Source organism: Pteropus medius, unplaced genomic scaffold, assembly GCF_902729225.1.
Source record: "Pteropus medius unplaced genomic scaffold, Ma_sr-lr_union100, whole genome shotgun sequence".
Taxonomy (NCBI): domain Eukaryota; kingdom Metazoa; phylum Chordata; class Mammalia; order Chiroptera; family Pteropodidae; genus Pteropus; species Pteropus medius.
Window position 1 is genome coordinate 50,622,872 of NW_024340849.1, and position 16,740 is coordinate 50,639,611.

Below are 16,740 nucleotides of genomic sequence, written 5' to 3' on the forward strand. Positions count from 1 at the left end.
GACAGCCTTCCTTCTTGTTTGAATGTCAACCCATTGTGTAGAATAGTAAAAAAATGTTTATTTTTTTGGTTTGGTCCAATATGGAGTAGCTGAGAGATTGTTAATAGAAGAATTGAGAAATTGTCCTACTTACAACAGATATAATATTGAATTCTGTTAGATTTCATTATTATGGTTAGTCCTTAGATAATGCTCAGGAACAAAGAGAGCTTTGGTGATTGACCGGTTGGGTTTAGGGACATGTATAAATAGTTTGTAGTAGCCAAACAATGAATTTCAAGCATTTAATTTGTAGGCAAACCCTTCTTGCCTTGAAATAAATGAGTTGTGGAATATTTGTTTGCAACCGAAGAATTAAACCAGCAACTTTTCTAAGGGAAGTTGCTTAAACAAAAGTATCAACATTAGTGAGGCCCCTGTTAGCATCTGGACTTCATAGAAGCTTGAGATATTTACTTTAATATCTTGCTTGGAAATTTTCCTCATTTGGGGGCTTGTCTCTCAACTTACCAGCGTGTGTAACCTTGCATGGCTATGTGAGAAGTTCATGATCTTTGGAGGTAGGTAGACCTGGGCTTGATTTTGGAGCCTATTGCTAGTTATGTTACCTTGAGTAGTTCCATAACTTCTTTGCATTTCAGTTTCTTCTTCTATAAAATAAAATGAGATAATATCTTAAACTCACATAGGATTTTTGTAGAGTTGAGGGAGATATTATAAATTAAGTGTCTGGCTTTTTGTGTCCTTTCATGGTACATCATTCACTCTTTAAAGTTCTCTCACGGGCACTTGTTTTTCATTTCGCTGCATGGTCTGAAAGGAAATTATCACCCTCTTTGATAAGAGAAGTCTCCGGTCCCACATGGAGAATGTTCATAGGCGAGAGAGTTGGAACTGAGCGACTCAGGTGGAAGAAGGGTGGTGCTGCACCCTTTGGTGTTTTCTGGCTCAGTAGATGTCACACAGCCCTTTCTCTAGTGTCCTGTAGAGGGCTGGGATAATTCAACCCTCTTTATGGGAGCTCCCTCATAAACACAGGGACATGATTGAAGAGAAGAATCTGTTCCAGTTATTGAAACATTGTTTCCTAAACTCCAGAGCCATGATATCAGTGCCTGAATTTCAAGTATAGAGTTTCTACTAGGCCAATCTGTTATATCTAAGATGATGGACAGGTCTTTCTTTGATTGTTCAGACCAGAAGGCATATGGACTGGGCTAGGATTTGGACTAAAGCTGAAAGTAGAATGGGACCTGTCCTATTTGTAGGTGATGACCGGGAGGCCTCCCTGGAGCAAGCATATGGTGGGCCACACAGGGGCACCTCGGTATGAGAGGCCCAGCATAACCATGGGGGAACCAAGTGACTGTGGAGGGACAACCTCCCTGTCAATGTTCAGGGGGAGGGCTCTGGTCCCAGGGTGAGATAGGGCTAGAGTGAGGGGGCGGTTAGCTTTTAAAAACAGCAGAGGCCTCCAGCATCAATCAATAGGAAGTTGGCATTCTGTAGAATCTGGTAGAAATTCACTGGCATAAGGGACCAGGAGCTTGGGTAAAAATTCACTTTGATCAGAATAGCTCTGGGGCACAGCTCTTGGGTCTGGTTGGCAATGACAGTACTTGCTGCTGAGCACCTGGGATGCAGCAGTCTAGTTTAAGTCCATCCTGAGGCCTGGACAGGTAAAACATTAGTGGGCCCCATTGTCACACTCTGGGAAAGCAGAAGCCAGTAAGTCATGTATAGTTTTAACATGTGAGCTTGTTCAGAATTACTTCATTCTAGAAATTCTGGGGGAAATATCCATGGGATGCCTTTGTCATTCCCTCTAAAATTTTAGGACAGAATGCTTGGGATGATTATATGTAGCATGTAGGCATTTTAAGTGACATTAATAGTTTAAGAAAATGAAGATCATTTTTATAAACTAGAACCAGTTAGTATAGGAACAACAGAGCAATCTTCACAATCAGCTGCATCCCACTGCTGTGGACAGTAGATGTGTGTGAATGATTATGGAAGATAACGCTGAGCTAGACTCTCTGGAAATTAACAAATTTTAATAGAAGTAGTGCAGCGTTTCAAGTTTATGGTGAGCTTGTTTGATATCTTAAAGCAAAAGCATTTTTAAATCTTTCTTTAGACTTTTATTTTTAATACTTGCCTCTTCCTCACAGTTTTAAGCTAAGTGGATAACAGTGGCCCCCCTTCCCCCCCACCCCATCTCCCTTTCCAGAACCTCTGGCTTCAGAGGAAATGCTAAGACTAGACCACTCAAGAGTCAGTCCTGGATTTGAGATTAAAGCCCTCTGTGATACAACTTTTAGTTTTTAGTAGTGAGACCAGACTGGCATGACAAAGACAAATGAACTTCAGGAAGACATTCAAACTCGTGTCCTCCATACGGATATTGGTGGTGAAGGGTATTTTAGGGTTCCCATATATGAGTATAGAAACAAAGAGGAGTCCGGTGCCCTTGGGCTCCTGGAGGATGTTGTTCCCTTCAAAAGAAGGAGCAGATTGAGCAACTGCCTACCTGTGTTCACCTGGTGCCTACACAGATCAGCCTCTCACAGATAAGTTGCTGGCTCTGTGTGAAGAAAGAATGCCTGCACTTGAGAAATAAGAACAGCTGGTCACAGCCCGTCTGGCTCTACCCAGTCCCTGGCAAGTCCTGGCTTCTGAGGATTCTGCCTTTCCTAGCTGTGGCTTCTGGTCTTTGATTGTCTCTGGAGAGGCATGGTTTTAAGGTCCAGCAAGTGCTTTCTTACAGGATGGAGTTTGTCAAGAGCTCAGAGGGGAGACTGCGGCTTCTCTTCCCATGCTCCCACCTGCCCCTTCTTGACCACCCTCTTGACGAGGAATGGATGGTTGTAGTGGGAGCTTGAGCCCTATGGGGGAGGGGGAGGGGACAGAAGCGGGAGGGGCAGGCTCTCTTCTGATGGCCTTTTGTCCTAAGAGCCTGACGTCCTTGCAGTCAGCCACTATCCCTGCCCCAAAGGAGGGCTGTGATGTGGGGACTTGTTACTCCTGAGGTCAGCTCTCTTACTAGGTCTGTCCCAGTGGAGATGCCTGCTTATTTTTTGGGGTGGGTATGTGAGAATTGACCTTGGGATGAAAACTCAAGTGACAGCAGGATGAGGGTATTTGGTACCTTAATTTCATCTTTATATTATCAACCATCTTACCCAAGAATTTCTTGGTTGTATTAATGCTAAACAGGGTTGTCCATGTGAGCAAAGGGAATGCAGTGTGTTTTATTTTAATGAGGGATCTAGACTGCTGCGGACTTCTCTCTGGAGACCTCTCTACCTGATGTTATATTTCTAAGGCTGAACACCTCTTATGATCAGAGATGGGGTGTGCTAAGGAAGAAAATATGGTGAACTGGGAGCTGGCAACTAGTTCAGCTCTGAAACCAGTTGTAACTAGCCACATGACTTTTAACAGCTCGTCTCTCAGAGCCTCAGAATCCTCACCCATGAGAACCTGAAGAAATGTGTGTGTTTTCCATGTTTATATCCTCAGCACCCAGCATGTGCCTGGCTGGAATAGGTGCTCAGCAAATGTTTGCCCAACCAATGAAGGGGAAGGGCGCTAGAGCTTAGCCTGGAGCATGTTCAGAGGAATGCTGGTCTTAGAAGGTGGGCAAAAGAAAAGATTCTCCAGTCAACTAAGTTTGTAAATGCTACCTGTTATATCCCTTTCTTGGAAATTCTTAATATATCTTTAGAATATTAGAGGACCTGAGAAGTACTGCAGTAAAGAAAACCTTAGTGTTGTTAAATCTAATTTCCTAAACTTATTTGACCTCAAAATATTCTTTTTCTCTACTAAGCCAGGAGGAATTTTTGCTAGGCCAGATGACCTTGACAGAGACTTCCTGCTAGAACATTTTAGAATCTGAGAGCAGGAGTGGAGGATGAGACATATTTAGAGGGGTAATATGGTGATAGAAGGTTTAAGTTTAGGGCACGTGCACGTGTGTGTGTCTAAACAGGGCTCAAACTTCAGATCCTAAAATTAAACTTTGTAGGCCATGCTCTGCACCCACAGCACTAACAGGAACCTTGGGTGAGGTTTTTATCTTTTGAGCTGAACTCCCACATGCAGAGAGAAGTACTCATCTTGTCCTTAAGGAATCAAGGGCAGTGGCACAAAATGACCATGTTTCTGTCATGCTCACGTACTTTTTCCTGTTTTTGTCTCCAGCAGATTGTAAGTTCTTTGAAAGCAGAATTCTAATCTAAACTCTGTAAAACTCTCTGGGCACTGTGGCTGGTCCTTTGCCTACCATGGAATAAGTGAAGGTACCAAAAGACACTGTGTAGGGATTTGGTTTACTCTGTCACCTTTCTTTCTCTGAAAGGTCCGAGATGGGTGCCGCTAGGAGGGCAAGCAGGAGAGTCCCCTACCAGCCAAAGTGGGTGGGTTTGGTGATGCTGGAGGACTTGCCCAATCATGGCTGGTCAGCTCTCCCCTGACAGCCCACTGTGCTCTCTGGGGACCCAAAGTTTCTCTCCACCAACTTTCCCTCCCAGATAAGTACATATTAATGTGATTATTTTTAGAAGCTGAAGCATTCAATAAATCAGACGCTTTTGCCCAACACTAGGATAAAGGCTGTTGTTATTTTAACAACAACAACAACAAAATCCTGCAGTCTTCAGCTATTTCTGGATGTAGACTGGTAATTAGCATGCCATTTGTAATTCGTTGCTGTCTCTGGCTGTTTGTTTCCTTGTTCCAGTACAGCCCAGTTTTATTTCATTTTGGAAATGTAATTTTGTGGAGACCTGTAAAATGCTATCATGAGATTAATGGTTTTCTATAGCCAAAGTTTGCCAAACCTGGTGTTTGCAGCTCAATTATTAGTCTTCAGCAGCTCTGTGGAGGGGAGTAACAGCTTGCTAGGATGGTATTTAGTTTCGAAGAAAACTGTTAAAAGCAATTGCTTCAAGAAGGATTGATGCCACCCTAGGAAAGTGATACATTGAGAGAATAGGTAATTTTGGGATAGGTTAAGAAAACTTACATTGTTTTACCTGTTGTAGTATTATTCATAGGAGATATTTCACATTTTTAGTTTACATATTTACTGATGTACATAGAAGTGAAATGCAGATGAGAGCTTTTTGGGAATTTATACTACTGGAATGAAAGGAAGATGTTTACGGTGGTTCCTGTGATGAGGCACGTGGATAAGAAGGCTCCCGGAAACCCCCTGTGGTCTCTCTGGCAGGACTTCATGCTTGCTCTCCAGCTGTAGAGGAAAGAGAAAAATATGCAGTTACTGTTTCTGTTTTGGAGTGCTGGGACCTGCTGCTGACTGTAAAATGAGAACTTGGCCATGGTCCAAAAGGAAAGCTTTTGGTTCCTTCTTTTTAGAAAGATTTATTGGGGGTAGCCTTTAATGAATAGATTGGTTCTCTAGATTTCTCCAGCAGTGTGGGCTGTCTCTTTCTGGCTGCTCAGTTTACCCTCGATTTGCCAGCAGTAAAGGCACAAGGCGGATGGGAGGGTGGTGTAAGGAGAACATGTGTTAGGCAGCACGCCGGGCAGGGTCTTGATGCCTGGCTAGCTGGCTTTCTTGGGGTTACCCGTGTGTCTTCTCATGTTCAGTGAGGAGGAAATAGATTAACTTTGCCCTCTGAGGACTTAGCCTTTGATGAATAAAAAAAGAAGTTATTTTATGCATGAGCTAAAATCTTTCTGAACTAATCCCCTGCCCCTCATTCCCTAAGGTGCTACAAAAGAGGAAAGAAGCTAAAAAAAAAAAAAAAGTGCCAAAACTCTCTTGTGAATGGGAAGCACATGTATTGTTCTATGGATCTCTTGATAAAAGGGTTCAGATAGATGAACCCAAGATTCTAATAGTAAAAGAATTAAAGTGGTCCTAATTGTTCCCTAAGATGCAATAAGAACTAGCATGAATTGTCAGAGGCCAAGGAGCCGTACAAAACCTATGGCCTGAAGTGTCATTAGACAGTGCAGTTTATTAGGCAGTGAAGACCAGGGAAAGTAAATTTAGCAAATTTTAGGTTAAGGTAAACAACTGGAAGGATTCGAGTATGTACTGTGAGAGGCTTCCATGCTCAGCTCTAGTCTTGGTTGATGCTGTCCAAGGCATTGGACCTTAGATATCCCTGGAGGTCTGGCACACTACAGGCTGTGGGTCAGATCACCTGCAAGAGTACTGGGGGAGAGGCTAGGTTTATCTACTGCAGGTTTAGGAAAATGGATTCCACCTATTTTAGTATCAAATTATGATATTTAAGAATAATTTTCCGAAACTTCTTATCATAGAAACAGACTTGAAGATAAAGGATTGGTAAACCAAATACTGTGAGAGGGGAATATTAAGGATCCCTTGAGGAAGGGGAGGCGTATACAATATAGGACACGAAAGAATCATCTGAGGAAGGTGGACTATTTGTAGTCTTCTTATGCTGATATGGAGAGAAGTATGAAAGACAGCTATCATGTCATATTTAAACAACTATTATTATTTTATTTTTTGATTAGGTAATATCACATGGTTCAAAAATAAAATCAATTATCAAAAGCTATTCATTTAAATGTCTACTTCTATCTACTCTGTCCCTGCCCTTGTCTTCATAATCACTGTTATTAGTTTCTTACGTACCTTTCTAGAATTTCCTTATGCATTTATAAACATATTTGAAAATATATGAACTGTCACCACTCTCTATTTATAAAAAAGCTGTCATATTTATTTTCCTGCACCTTGTGTTTTGTATTTGATATGTCTTGGAGATCCTTCCACATAAGCGCATAGAAAGCTTCCTTCTTTCCTCCTTTCCTGTTTTCTCCTCTCCCATATACAGCTGTCTGCTGTCCCATTTAATAGATGTACTATAATTTATTGAACTAGTCCTCTACTGATGAACATTTGACTTATTTTCAAATTTTGCTTATACAAATAAAATACAATGAGTAACATATTTTATTTCATGGTACTTAATTATGTGCAAGTGTACCTTTAGGATAAATTACCAGAACTGAAATTGTCAAGTCAAAGCGTATTTGCATTTGTAGTTTGGGTTAATATTGCCAAATCTCCTTTCTTGGGGGTTGTACCAGCATACACTTCATTAGCAATGGGTGAGGGTGCCTGTTTTACCACATTCTCAGCAATAGACTATGTTACCACATTTTTGGAGTTCACCAGCCTTCTAGGTAGAAAGTGGTATCTAAATATAGTTTTAATTTACATTTCTATTATTATGACTGAGGTTGCACATCTTTCACATGAATATAAATGCCATTTGTTTTTGTGGATTGTTGCACTTTTTGACTCTCATGGATTTCTAGGAACACTTTCTGTATTAGGGAAATAGACTTTGTGTTAAAACCTGCAAATAATGTTTCCAGTATTTGTCATTTAACTTTGGTTTTTTACCAAGCTGAAGTTTTTGATGTTTATATGGTTATATTTATCAATCTTTTCTTTTGTGGTTTCTGGATTTTGAGTCATAGTTCAGAAGAAATTTCTGACGTGGCTGTAGAACCACACTATTGTTTAGGACTAACTGGTTTTAGAGATTATGTTAATTTCTGTTTCAAAACTCCCAAATAACACAAATTATTCAAATTATATTTGCTTTTTATTTCATGTACTTTGCTTTTCTCCTTTCTTCTTGACTTTATTTAAAATGATAAGATGTACTTACATTTTTCCATTTCTGATAACTGGAAAGAGATGGTGATTGCCACTCAAAGTGGAGAAACGAAGGGCATACTGTCAGTGGGGGTGGTTTAGACTTGTTAGAGGGCTATACTTGGCCATAGTGACTTGGTCTTGCTTTCCACGCACACCTTGGCATGGGACGTGGACTGTCATGGGAGAGACATTTGGCTTTCCTGGCAAGTAGGGTATGGCTTTGAGTGTTACTCTAGAGCATCTCAGAATGCTGGTAACAAATACCCATTCAAGTCGCCTTGGGAATTCATGAGTTGGATGAGGGTTTGGCCAATGAAAATCGAATTCTAGGTAGATTGTTTTCTATGCATTCTGGTTCCAATTGCTCTTGCAAGTAATTTAGATGTGCCAAACCTTTTATGTTTATTACTTACAATTTTGTTTTTCTTTGCGTGAGTCTCTTGAGTACTTGGGGGTTGGTTCGTGGGGAGGAGTTTTATAGTACACAGCACTCCATCTCCTATGGGCTCTTAATAATAATGTATTAAAGATGTTAAAGACCTTAAAGAAACAAAATAGGGTCAGCCAGAAAAGGGTTTGCTTAGACCTTGATTACTTGAAATAAGATCTTATATGTGATCTGTCTTTGTGGAGTAAGCATTTTCTATGACTTGGGAGATGGGCAGGAAGTGATACAGGAATGGTGGGACTTCGGGATGACTGTCTTTAAGACTGAAAAACACTGGGTAGTTCCATGCTTGCCTATCTGAAAAGTGATTTGTTGCAAACTCAGCCTTTCCTTGCTGGAGCTATTATCAGCTTATACTGGCATGATTTTTGTCAATTATAGTAAGGCCGTCTTACTATACTTCTTGGTTATCAGGAGGCTATTTTAGCTGTATGCCATTTAAGCAAATGTAATGACAAAGCAAAGGAAGGTAATTTCTCAGTCTTTAGGCCTTTATTCCTCCCATAGTACAGCCCAAACTAAATTCTGTACACAGTGAGTCTTGGCTGTGCGGTTGATAGTTACACAGGTGTAGATGAGCAAGCCTGTGGTTTATCCTCTTCTACTACTTCCTCTTACTTTTCTTTTCCTGCTGTCCTTTATTTAGCATTTGTCCACTGGTGAGCAAATTTAGGCAAAGTCAGTAGAATTCAGGATGAACAATTTTGCTGAGGACAGCACCTGAGGCAGCAGCAAATTTTAAGGGCTCAGAGGAGGAAGAGATGCTTGTGAGGGTGTCAGAGACCATCAATGGTCAGAATGAGAACAGGAGAGTAGAGTCTTGGTAACCGTGGAGGACAGACAGGTACTTGTCAGCACATCGATGCTTCTGAGAGGTCAAATTAGATTGGGAGTGAATGATGCCATTGGATTTAGAGTTAGGATGACATTGGAGAGCTTTGCCAGAACACTTTCTGAAGCCTGGTCATAGGATGAAAAGTGAACATTCTGCTCTGTTTCATATGTTCCTTCCTCACAGACACTATTAAATGGAAAGCCGGCCCATGGGAGACCATTGTTCATTCAAGATTATCCGTGCCATATAAACTACTCCATAAACTGTCACAAAGTTGTTGTTGGGTTTGCTGGTGCGATATACAATTCCCATGTGACTTACCTCCAACCAATTGCCAAATGTGAAATTTTAAAAAATAGTTTCTATGTTTCTATTTGAGATTTATTAGGACACCCAGAAGTGATATGGTGGTGGTGCTGGCGGTGTGGTTATTGCCCTTCTTTGTGACTGAAGCCATGTGGCCTTCATTCTACAGGGCCCACCTTCTCCAAAGAATTTCATCACTGAACTTAGCACTATTGATAAAATGATAATGTCACCATTTAACAATGCATCAAGACAAATAATAGAGTTAGATAAATGGCCAAGGTGATAATGTTTGTGATCTGCAGACTGGCATTACCCACTTTCATATCAGAACCAAGAGAGGGATGCTGGTAGTTTGCTCGGGCTTGCAGAGGGAAAAAAAGAGTAAGACTGTGTTTGCTCTGGAGACCAGAAAAGTGTGTAACCATTTCCATTGCCAGGGAGCACTTCAGTTCTTTTTTTTGCTATGATTTTATTCAGTTTGCTTACAGAGTTTACCATTCATTTATTCATTTGTTAATACAACATTAATCCAACTAACATTTTTCGAACCGATGTGATATGTATAGTGTGGTCATAGATGTCTTGGCAGAAAAAAATATATATAGATAGAAGACACAGCCCTTGCCCTCAGAGATTTTATAGTTTGAGATGACCAGAGAGGCTGTTGGCACTGGTGTGGGATGACTGGTACATTCTTCCTGAGGGCAAGACAGAGGAGAACGCCTCAGCTGGCTGTGCTCTCCGTTCTCATGCCCTAGACTCCTTCATTTGGTCCTGACTTTAGTTCCTCTTCATTGGATCTGAGATTTTGGAGCTTCATTTGCTGTTTCCATCTAGAATAACAGCTTCTAGATGGGTTTTGATATTCAGCTATGTTTTGTGTTTTAGCATGTTTTGGTTTATATTATTAACAATTTACAGTCTGAGAAATATTTCTTTTTAAATCTTGAAATTAATATTTACTTTTGCTATTCTTTTATTTTACTTGGGAAACTTTGCAGAGTCAAATTTTGTTAAGAAGATGATTTAGTATGTTGGAAAATACAGGTTTTGGAACCAGAGAGATATAAGTTCAAATTCCTATTCTACCCCTTAGCATTACTGTGTATGGCCTTAGACAAATTATTTAACTCACTGAGCCTCAGTTCTCTGCTTCACAAAATGGGGAGAACAATACCTTTCGGGAGAGCAATTGTAAAGATAAGAACAAATTAAAAGCTGTGACTATTATTGGGGAAGACAGACAAGCCATGTGAACTTTTATATTTTATATTTCAAATTCATTCGTTCATTCATCTATTCTTTTTACTATTGAGTCAATCAGAGTTTATTGGGTGCCTTTTGTATGCCAGGACCTATGATAGGTAGAACACAAATACAAATAAGATTTCATCCCACCCTCAAAGAACTTACTCAAGGGATGAACTTCAGTCTTATCAGCGTTGGGCAAGTGAGCCTGACACTCATGATCCATCCTTCATGGTTCTCCTGTGAGAAAGTTCTCCTGTATCCTGGTGGCAGCACTGGGTGGTGGCGGGGATACTGGGGACTGGAGGAGTGGGGGTAGCAAGAAGCTTTGATTGAGATTCCATCAAATCTCAGCTTTCACCAGACTCTCAGGAACTATTATTCTCCACTGCCGTAGGTGGCCCCACTTGCATTGCCCAGCAGAGGTGACTTTTATTCCAGTGTCATCCTCTGGAATGCAAACCACACTGAATGATGTTTTCAATTGGTTATTACTGTGTTCTCAGAAGAGATTTCAAAATAACCTTTATGGAAGTCTTCAAAAGCTGAATATGTTGAGCGCTGTAACAACTGGTAATGCTTTCAGCTTTCCTGTTACACTCTTTAGGGAAGGTGGTAGATTAACCTGGAGGTAGAGGAAATGCTTACAGCCTGATGAGAAGGAGTCCTATATTTTCAGGTTGCTTTGGAAAAATTTTTGAGTCATCCAGGCTTGCCATTGGCTAACCTGGAAAATAAACATTCATAGGAATAGCTATATACTTAAAGGAACCACAGGAAATCACCATTAAAAATGAGTTCAAGGCTAAAGATAATACTGCATAATTTTCCTCTTACGATTATGTGAATATGATATTTTAAATAATCATAATTTAAAACCACAGGGGGAAATACTTCCTAAGCCTCAGTTCCACTAAATGTCTTAAAGGATGTTTTTTGACTGTTTAAGCATAGAACTTAAAAAAAAGATGATAATAAAATAAAAATAACACAAGGTTCTGTTTGTGTGTGAGTTTTTCCATTTTTCTTTTTTACCTTTGATCTTTTTACTGACTTTTTTAATAGAAGGGGATTGGTCTGTTTTGTATTCAACTGTGGGGCTTGATCTACATATATAAGGATTTTTGATGATCAAGGGCTAAAGAGGGACATGTGCTTCATAGAATTTGGGAGCAACTAGAAGGAGTCTGGTATTTTGTCCATTTCTGCTGTCTCTAGTCTTTGGAAGGAGGGACAAGCTTGCAAAACTTTTTGTGTTCTTATTTGCACATAGACCTGTGTCAATCAGCACATGATGTGCAGATGACCTGTTTGGGTCAGGATGCTAGCCTCTTCTGGCCTCAAACAGACTAGAGTCAGTTATTCTCTAGCTCTGACTGTGCCACAAATAGATTTCTTTCCCATGGCCAGCCAGCAGGCAGCATACTGAGTCTCCTATACCTCAGTCATGCATTGATTACAGGAGCAGACGTGGGCTGCAAAGTACCATTCGAAGGTGCCCTTGAACCATTTCTTTCCTATGGCAAAAGAGTGCAAGTTCAGGTTGTTTCTATCTCCGTGGTGAACCTGTGATTTTTCCATGGTAAATAGTTGTTTAAAGGACTGCATTCCTCCACAGTCTCCCTGCAGTGGGAACAGTCTTCTTGGCACTCATGTATGTATTTCATTTGAACAAGAACATTTTGCACCTGTTGATGTACTGCTTTTTAATTGTTCACAGCTGTTTTCTTTGTTGTTGTTTTCCTTTTCTAAAGCCTAAGGACTTTGTGGGGAGTGACAATTTCTGCCTGTTTCTACCTTTTCTCCCTTTACCTCATGCCAGTCTGCAGGGTCATGTTCAGAAATCAGCCACATGCAAGGGTGTCCCACCTCTCTCCTGCCTTGAGTGATATTTTAATACTTGGGTAAGGAGAATCATTTCTTTTTGCAGTTTTTATGATTTGAAAGTTAGGAAGGGAGGGAAGCAAGACAAAACATTATTGTATTGTGAATGAGTGCAACCAGAGAATATATCTCCACTGATCTCAACCCATGCTTTGGTAATATCTCCTAAAGAGATCAGCACAAGGTCAGTAGTTTTTAAGTTTATTTATTTTTTAAACTAATTTTTATTTTCCCATTACGAAGTGCTTACCTAGCTAAATCTAGTACCCATATAGTACACAACACATAGTTATTTCAATATTACTATTTCCCTATGCTATATTTACATCCCCATGACTATTTTGAAACTACCAATTTGTACTTTTTAATCCCTTACTCTTTTTCACCCACTTTTCCAACCCCTTTCCATTTAGCAACTGCCAAAATGTTCTCTGCATCTATGACTTTGTTTCTGTTTTGTTTATTTTGATTTTTAGATTCCACATATAAATGAAATCATATAGTATTTGCTTTTATCTGCCTGACTTATTTCACTCAGTATAATACCATCTAGGTTCATCCATGATGTTGCAGATAGCAAGATTTCACTCTTTTTATGGCTGAATAATGTTCCATTATGTATATGTACCACTTTTCTTAGTGCATTCATCTATTGATGGACACTTAGGTTGCTTCCATATCTAGGCAATTGTAAACAATGCTTCAAAGAACATATGAGTGCACATGTTCCTTCGAAGTAGTGTTTAGGGTTTCTTCGGATAAGTACCCAGAAGTGAAATTGCTGGGTTCTTTTTTGTCTCATGTTATATAGCCTTGGTTTTAAAGTCTATTTTGTCTGATATAAGTATTGCTACTCTCATTTTTTTTGTTTCCATTTTTATGAAATATTTTTTCCATCTATTTACTTTGTGTCTGTGTGTGTCTCTTATAGGCAACATGTATAAGGGTCTTTTTGTCTTATTCATTCAGCCACCCTGTGTCTTTTAATTGGAGCATTTAATGCATTTACATTTAAAGTGTTGTTATTGCCATTTTATTAGTCATATTTTTGATCTTCTTTTTTCTACTTAAAGAAGTCTCTTTAACATGTTTTGTAATACTGGTTTCATGGTGATGAACTCTAACTTTTTCTTGCCTGGGACTCTCTTTATCTGTCCTTCGATTCTAAATGATAGCTTTGCTGGGTAGAGTAATTATGGTTGTAGATCCTTGCTTTTACTAATATTTTGTACTAGTCCCTTCTGGCCTGAAAAGTTTCCATTAGAAATCAGCTGACAGTCTTATGGGATCTCCCTTGTGGGTAACTAGCTGCTTTTCTCTCTTTGTCTTTAACCTTTGGCATTTTAATCACGGTGTGTCTCGGTATGGGCCTGTTTGGGTTCATCTTGTTTGGGACTCTCTGTGCTTCCTGGACTTGTATGTCTACTTCTTTGTCACATTAGGGAAGTTTTTTGTTACTGTTTCTTCAAATAGGTTTTCAATTCCTTGATCTCTTTCTTCTTCTGGTGTTCTTATGATGTGAATGTTGTTATGCTTTGTGTTTTCTCAGAGGTCCCTTAAACTATCATTTAAAAAAAGTTTTATTTTTTTTTTTGCTTTTCAATTGGGTATTTTCCTCTATCTCGTCTTCTAGATCACTGATTCGATCCTCTGCTTTATCTAATGTACTTGATTCCCTCTCATATATTCTTTATTTCAGTTATTGTATTCATGTATGACTAATTCTTTTTTATATTTTTATCTTTATTTTTACATTTCATATCTCTTTGTTGAAGTTTTCACTGAGATCATTGAGCATTCTTATAACCAGTGTTTTGCTCTGCATCTGGTAGATTGCTTGTCTCCATTTTATTTAGTTCTTTTTCTGGAGCTTTGCTTTGTTTTTTCATTTGGGACTTGTTTTTTTGTCTCTCCATTTTGGTTGACTCCCTGTGGTTTTTTTATTTGTTAAGTAGAGCTTCTATGTCTTCTGGTCTTAGTAGAGTGGCCTCATATAGTAGGTGTCCTGCTGGGCCCAGTGGCACAGTTTACTTGCTCCAGGTGTGTTTCTCGTGTGGATTGTGTGTGCCCTCCTGTTGTAGATGAGCCTTAGTTGCTGTTGACATGTCAATAGTAGGGGTTGACCCTCAGTCTGTTTGGTTGTGAGGACTGGCTGTGACAGCAATGGAGGAGCTGTTGTGTAGGGGCTGACCCTATGGAGCAGGATTTGCTTTTTCAGGGCTCTGGTGCCTGCTGAGTCTGCCCTTTGGGTGTGTCATTTGTGGAGGTGGTTGGGTGGTGCTCTGGTGGTGTCTGAAGCTGGCCACCAGTTGTTTCTGGGGCCTCTTGGGAGGAGCTCTGTTGCAGATCAAAGTTAGCCATTGCCTGTGTCTTGCTTGAGGCCACTTGGTATGATCTACGAAGTGATCTGCAGATGGTTTCCAGTTGCGCTGGGCTTGGAAGTGCCTGGGAGAGGCTAAACTGTGAACTGATGCTTGCTAAGCTTAGAGCTGCTTAGCAAGAGGTACAGGGCATGCTGAGGGCAGACACTGCTTGTTTAGGGTTTGTGCACCTTTGAGGGATTCTAGGAATGTCCACTGCATGAACCAAGACAGGCTGTTTGTATGGAAAAGCCACTGGAAACAGCTTGAGTGGGCTTGCAAGTTGGGTGGAGCGGGATCTCAGGGAATCACCAGGGCAGATGCTAGTGAATCTAGTGTTAGCTAGCTTGATGGAGACTCACTTACAGCGTCCACCTGTGTGTGCTTGGTGGATGGTGGGACGGCTCAACAAAGGAACCTTGGCTTCTGCCAGCACTTCTCTCCAGGAGAAGCTTCCCCTCTAGTCCTCGCCCTGAAGCCAGACAATTCAGTTTCTCCCAGAATGTTCCTTGTGCCTTTTGAGCTGCTGCCCCAGTACTGGAGCTTAGAGGGTGAATCTGTCAGTGAGTAAGTCTGTGCACAGGCCCTTTAAGAAGAGCACCTGGAACTGCAGCCGCCCTCTGTCTCATTCAGCCACACTCTCCTCTGTTTTACACAGCCAGAAGTTGTGGGGACTTCTCTTAATGGCACTGGAACCCTGGCCCAGGCAGGCTGATGTGGCGCTGGGACCCTCTGCTCCTCATGGGGACCTCCACAGCTGAGATATCTCTTCCAATTTTTAACTACCACACTTGGATGTGAGACCAGCCCACTCAGTGTCTCCACCCCTCTATCAGTCTTGAATGGCTTCATCTGCATATCCTTAGTTGTAGGATTTCTCCTCAGCTAGACTTCATATGACTCTCAGTGATGGTTGTTCTGTAGTTTAGTTGTAATTTTGAGGTGGTCATGGGAGGTGAGCAGAACATTTACTTACTTCAGCATCTTGACCAGACCAAGCCAATATTTAAAAGTCTCTTTTCAAATCGTTAGTGAAGAAGCAAGATCGTCAAGTCATTTTAGTAATGATTTTGGAATCAGTGGGGCTTGAGAAATATCTTGGTATGATTTATGATGGTTTTGGCATATTTCCTAATGACTTGGGATTTCTTAGTTGCCAAGTGGTAGATCAGAAGGGACACTTTAATAGAAGAGAGTATTTTGACTTCATTAAGTGGAACGTTTTAAGAATTACAGGTAGCAAAAGGGCTCTGACTTTTCTAGATAAGTAATTGTTTTTATATTGTTAAACTATGTCAGATAATTTATTTTAAAATGGTCTCTTAATTTTAACATTTTTTAATGATGTGACTGTTACTCTTATGATAATATTTGTGTGTATGAGAAATAAAAATAACAGTTTCATTTTAAAAATTAACAAAACCCACATATTTGTTGAAAAAGTGCCAACTAGGGTGAGATAATAGTCCCTATTGGCCCAGTACATTTTAGAACTTCTCTAGTGATAGTTCAATGTGGCAGATGAGTTCTATGTGTTTTGGAGGTGACTATGAAATCAGTTGTTTAATTTGCTGTCAAAGGTTTTGACCTGTGTGTTTTATCAGCAGACTCTTTACTAAGTTGTGTGCATAGACTGAGTTTGTTTAAATCTACAAAACTGCTTTCCTTTCCAGGTGTGCTCTGAGAGCTCAAGTCACAGGTTTTAATGAAGAAAGCTCCACCTGTTTTCTATTGTATGGTTACATCAGGCCATAAGAAATACTAAAGAGGCATCAAACCTTCAGAATACTAGATTCCTGACTCCCTGGGTTCCACGTAACTCCCCTTTCCATGATGTGTAAGGCCAGCTGTGCAGCTAGGTGCATCGATTGGCATGTATAATATAGTGGGTTCATTAGCAGGGGAAACAGTGGTCAGAAACAATGGACCATGGCGGTGTGTGCCCTGGAGTTTATGGAGAAGGAAAGACCTTGTT

General features: G+C 40.3%; 1 protein-coding gene across 10 annotated transcripts in view; it reads left to right on the plus strand.

Moving 5' to 3' along the window:
* The window catches only part of LDLRAD4 (low density lipoprotein receptor class A domain containing 4), a 440,516-nt gene that overhangs the window by 79,093 nt on the left and 344,683 nt on the right, over window positions 1-16,740 (plus strand). The window contains exon 1 of one of the 10 annotated variants that reach the window (XM_039846522.1): window positions 11,275-12,589. The exons of the other annotated variants lie outside the window; for them this stretch is intronic. The gene's annotated coding sequence lies outside the window, so the exon portion shown is untranslated. Of the gene's footprint in view, window positions 1-11,274; window positions 12,590-16,740 lie in introns of those variants that run through there. 10 annotated transcript variants of the gene reach the window in all.